Genomic DNA, 5,578 nt, shown 5'->3' with positions numbered 1-5,578 from the left:
CATCGACCACTTAAATCTTCACATGATGGTTGAAAGGTATTTCAGCTATGCACACAAAATCAAAAACTTAAATTGAAATAGCAAGCTCTTGACACAACAAGATGATGTACAAAGAAACGTCTTCTGAATCCTGATCAGTGTCATTCCCAGCTAGGTATTGCCAAGGTTCAAGGGAACCAATCAATCAAAACGCCGAAGATGATACTTAAAGAAGAGCAAGCTGATACTTACGAGTCTTGACCAGAGGGGTTGATCCCCTAATGAAGAAAAATTTCACAAAATTGACCTGGAATAGCAAGGCCTCGACGATATAAGATGATGTCCAAGAACAAGTAATGATTGTATCATTCCCATGCTTATACTCCCTAGGCTCAGGAGAACCAACCAAAAAGTCAAAAAGTCAAAGACGATAGTTACATGCAACATTTCTGTTAGAATTAAAATACAAATATGTATACATTCCCTCATCTTACAGGGAACAGTTTTCAAGCTTGACAGCAGCCAAACTGCACAGGAGATCTTTGGTTAGTAACTGATTACAATTTTACAAGACCTGTACCTCAATCTGTGTTTCTTTCTGTACAACAAGCACATACAAGGACTGTGCTTAACTGATCTAAACATGCAGAAGATTGAGACTATCACAAAATTCCTCTCCAAAGATATTGTACAGTACTCTACAGGTACTCAATCTCAACTCAAAGACTCTGCCAGAACTCAGACTAAAAGCCTTAACATCAGCTCTTCAAAACTGGCATGAAATTCCAAGTCTCTGCCTATGGCTGACATTTTGAACGCACCTACTTGTAAAGAACTCTTGCAGAACTTCCTGGAAATAATCCATGAAGAGAGCCCATTCCTCATCACTCATGTCTCCTAGTGACAGAGGATTTGAACTTCCCCCTACATTTACCTTTCCTGTTGTTTCAGAAGCTGATATCCGTTCGGAAAAATGTGAACATCTCTGCTTGCGATTGCTCAAGCTCACGCTTCTGAAAGACATAGCCCTGGGTGACATACAATCAATCTTCCAAGAAGCCATGCTAGGACTTGTTATGTTAACATCCTCTTCCAGAGAAGAAAAATGCCGCACTCCTCTAAGACTACGAACACTATTGGGACTGCTCACATCAGAATTAGTGCGGAGAGAGACTGTACGGAAAACTGTGCACCCACTGTTTAAAGAACTCATTCTCATTGCTGAGATTCTTTTCATGGGTGAGCTCAGATGGTCATCTTCCTCCAAAGGGGAGCCTTCACACAAAACTTTGAGGGGAGTGCGTTCTGCCCGAGAAAATCTTGGAGAAGCAGAATAATGTAGCAGAGGTGATGGCCAGTCCTCTCTTTCATAAGTTTTGCTAACAGCAGATGGAATTAATGACCAAGTTCCTGACCCTTCATAATGAATGCTTGAAGGAGGGAGGGATACTGCAGAGCTAATTCCTGAGGCCTCATTAAGCACAGACGATCCCCCTGTCTCTTTGAAGCCAAGTGAAGGAACCTGCAAATATTCATTTTTTCCAGACAACAGTATAGCTCTATTAGCAGCCACACTCAAATCATATTCCTCCTCCAGATCCAGCTCAAAATCAAATTGCTCCAGTGACTCATCTTCCCCAAAAGAAAATTCAGAAAACTGATCATCATTGGAATTAGCGACTGAGCTTTCTCTCTCAGCCTGAAGTTTGGCCTGCAAGCAAAGCAACTCAAGCTGGCTAGCTTCTTCCATTCCACCCCTGCTCATCATTTCTCCTATTTCTGCAAGGCAAAGACCTGCTGCAGCAGCTTTTTTCAAAAAAGTTGTAGACAGGACAAGCATCCTTAAACAGGCCTCTCGCAACATTGGTAGTTCAACCCGGAGCATATCAACATCTTTATGTTCGTTCAGTCGACTAATGTAATCTAGCTCCTCCTCTGAAAATGGTAATGATGCCTGAGGCCAGTGAAGCCACTCAAAATACGGATCTTCCAAAGCTTCCGGCAAACACAAGCCATGATCTATTGGGATCAGGTCCAAAGATTCATTCACATGGACATTAGATCGAGCCCAAGCCCCTTGCCTGTCAACAGCTCTAGTATCTCTCACAAGAATGTTCCCCCCATGTCTGTCTGTGTTGAATATTCTAATATCAAGAATGCCAATCCTGTGCACTGCTGACACAGAAAAGCGTGATGTGCCATGGTCACTTGCATCAAAATCATGAGGGACAAATTGCTGACATGATGCTATTTTGGTAACAGATGAACAAAATTTGTCAGGTTTACTCTGGCCATTCGTAGCACTGTTAACATGAAGACCATGGTGAGAAACTTTGACAAGTACTGTAGGTGGAACCTTTGCAAAATGATCATGATCGAGAAGATATGCAGCAACCTCTCTAACCCCAGTTTCCCCGACTCGAACTGCCCTTTTAAGTCCAGGTTGTCCCAGCATGTTACCCACAAAGCCTTTTGGATTATTAGGGGCAAAAGGTTCTTCATCTGTAGGCTTCACTATAGCAACATTCTCCCCTCTGCTGTTCCTGAAGCAATAAGCACCTCCAAGGCCCCCACTTACTGCCAGGGGTTCTACTCCACATTCAATTGCCTTGACAATTTCTTTAATAATCCTCTTCATCTTTGAACAGCAGCTCAAGCCTCCAACAACTTCAAATGGTTGACCACGGTCCGATTGCACTTGTGAGTCTGAGGAAGGAGAAAGGCATGGTGTTGAAAGACTTCGCTGCAGCCCTTTAGTCAGGAGCAAAGGGGTGTCATTTCTCAGCTCACTTAGATCACTTTTCAAAACAGTATCTCCAAACACAAGAGCAGTCTGCTCTGTAGGAACGTTAAGCATGGTCTGCATTTTTTTCTTAACTGTCTGAACATTGTCCGCCCGATCAAGCTCAATTCCAAGCACACTTCCACAGTCTGTCTGGACATATATGCGCCTACGCCCAACTGGCCTTGTACAGAGACCTCCTGAGCCATTTCTTCCACTCCCCAAAACCCCATCTGGCACTGGAAGAGCTAGCTGGGTCTGGACTGGGCTCTCCACACTTGGAGGCATTATTAGTGAGTCCCAGTCAGTACAGCCGCGCAGCAGCTGATCAATAGTCACCAATTGCCAAAAACTAGCCGTAGGATTTGATTTCAACCAGAGTGGTTTGCAGCCAGAACTGGCCTTCTGGACCACTTATTTTGTGTAATACAAAACTCTGTTCATTGGACACACATCTTAATTAGATGAATTTCCTCGTCAGTTGCTTTGCAAAATCCTTGTTTTACTGGCACTATGATCCCTGCAAACAGGCAATTTATGACATCAGCCATGAGGCATGCGATCACAATTGACCCTTCTAACGTAAAATTTGTAAAAGGCTCCTTGATGGCTCGACGCCGCACATCTCTCCCTATGCACTCAAATCCACGCCCAGAACATCCAAATCCTTCTACTTACGAATTAAATTGGACGATTAAGACAGAATAGGCAATTCTCAAAAAACAAAGATTCATCCGCACCTTCCAAGGTCTTTAATTGCAATTGTAGCACTCTGGAGTTCTTGTAGAATTCACCTCTCGGAGAAGATTCTTCCAAAAGTCAGTGAGAAACCATGCCGCAGATTTGAAATTGGGGACTTCTCAACTGTTCCTTGTTCAAGGCAAAGAACATGCAGGAGAAATTTAGTCACAAACTATTCGGAGCTGAACATCACGATTAGAAAAGAATAACAGTCAAATATGTTAAATTGTCTAGAAGGATGCGCCGTATAAAAACACTATCGTTTAACCAGCATAGCATGATCATAAAAGACTAAAGTACGCCACCTAAAAGCACAAGCAGCTTGTATCCTTTAACCAGCACAACAATGAACTGAAAACAAATGTGTTTTCCAAAGAAAGAGACATTCGTAAGCCCTTATGAGAATGTCACACTAGGATCTCACTAACAGTCAAGACAAGAGCTTGAATTACAGAAAGCAGTAAGCCTTGCTTGAATTACAGCTTGAACTTTCCCTACATTTGCACGTCAAGCCCAGATCTGGGACACCCGCCTTAGGCTTCCAGCAAGCTTAGGCAGGCAACCCCATTCAACACTCTCAAGCAGCAAACGATATTAACATGGACAATTAGCTTGTTTAATACAACCCTTTCATGATAGCAAAATAATGTTACAGCTAGAAGGAGAAATGCGCACGGGTAAAACCTGATCAACTTCACCAACACCAAGCGTCAAAAAGTCACCGGATCACCATCTTCTTCAAGAATTCAAGCAGGCACTACCAAATCCCATCCAAACATCTCCTTGGAAATCGTCAGACAAATCAATGACACATTAAATCTTACGAAGATAATTGGTGTTCAAGTTACCTTCATCTGCCAGGGGTAGCACAGAATTCGAGATGGCTGACAAGCACGATCAAAGTCACATCACAACGTGGGAATAAGTCCGTGCAAGCTCAGAATTACTAGAGTCGAAGTGGCTGCCCGTCCTGATATCTTGAACGCTGGCGATGGATAGGCAGGGTTGAGTCACATGTTCAAGCAAGGCCATCTTCTCTCAGCGAACATTCCGACAAAACGTGACGAAGGTCAAGATGAAGGCGCAGCTCAAGATCTGAGGCCAACGCGCGAACTATTCACAAATAACGGATATCGCCCCAAGCTCCAACGCGCGCAGATTGCACGTTACAGAACCGGGAGAGACGCCACAAAATGCCTGGATTTAGCCTTCTTTTTCCGAAAATCTGCCTGCAGCTTCTCTCATCACACAACTGCCAACTAGGTTCCTGCGGCGCGACGCCTGTTTCAGCCGGGAGGCCCAAAAAATGGCCTATCCTGTCAAGTACTGGAGTTCTTCCAGCAATCTCGTGCAAATCCACACGGCTAGCACAGTTCCTAACTCCTCCTGCTCCAACAAAAGGATCTTCAACAGAAGGATCTTCTCAAGGATTTCGTTCCAGCAATCTGAAAATGAAAGGATCCTCGCAACGTTCCAGCCCCCTTTCCAAGCGTCCGACCAGCCTCCTTCACCCAAAACTCTTCGGGGAGCGCAGCACGCTGAGAAATCCTAAATGCCGGGGAAGCAAAACCAAGGCACGTGGTCCGGATAAAGGAAATGCCAAATGCTCGCAGAGGAGGTCCAAAAGAAACCGAAATCGAAGGGGGAGAGGCGAAGAAATCAGAACCTGGAGAGCAGAGGAGGCATCGATGGGGAGGGGCGATTGCAAAATCTAAAGGATGAAGATGAAAAACAAGCGAGAAATGGACGAAGGACAGATTGAAGATGGAGGGAAAGGCAAATCTCCGAGCTTCCTTCTGTACTTCGATCGATCGATCGCTTCTGTTTCGCTCAGATCAGCAAAAACGCAATGGCCAAAAACCCCAGCATCGAGAGTCCCCCTTTCAGCCCTTTGCCCCTTAATCCTCTTTTAGTCTCCCTTAATCCCTTTTATCTCTCCTTAATCCCCAATGCCTTTAACCTTTCTTAGACCCTTTCCCCCCCCCCTTAATTAACCCCCCTTCGAACGCTCTAGAACCTTCATCCCCCCCGTCCATTTCACCCCATCTCAGCCGTCCATCTCTTCTCTTCGTCTTT

At 44.5% G+C, this 5,578-nt stretch overlaps 1 pseudogene across 3 annotated transcripts; it reads right to left on the bottom strand.

The window, feature by feature from the left end:
- Positions 1 to 413: 413 nt before the first annotated feature.
- On the bottom strand, positions 414 to 5,357 carry LOC147879681 (phosphatidylinositol 4-kinase gamma 6 pseudogene; annotated as a pseudogene). Of its 3 annotated transcripts, none has more exons than XR_015540623.1 (3): positions 4,351 to 5,357; positions 3,502 to 4,259; positions 414 to 3,281 (listed from the first exon to the last, which is right to left on the bottom strand). The product of XR_015540623.1 is annotated as a phosphatidylinositol 4-kinase gamma 6 pseudogene, transcript variant X2 (transcript). The 3 variants fall into 3 exon arrangements; XR_015540624.1 differs by having other exon boundaries at positions 3,502 to 3,631; XR_015540622.1 differs by having other exon boundaries at positions 3,502 to 3,625.
- Positions 5,358 to 5,578: the final 221 nt, after the last annotated feature.

The sequence above is a fragment of the Dipteris shenzhenensis genome, chromosome 33 (assembly GCF_047967505.1).
Source record: "Dipteris shenzhenensis isolate YYH24624 ecotype China chromosome 33, Dip_SZ_1.0, whole genome shotgun sequence".
In the NCBI taxonomy this organism is placed as follows: domain Eukaryota; kingdom Viridiplantae; phylum Streptophyta; class Polypodiopsida; order Gleicheniales; family Dipteridaceae; genus Dipteris; species Dipteris shenzhenensis.
Note: the sequence above shows the minus strand (reverse complement) of the source record. Positions and strands in the feature narration are given on the sequence as shown.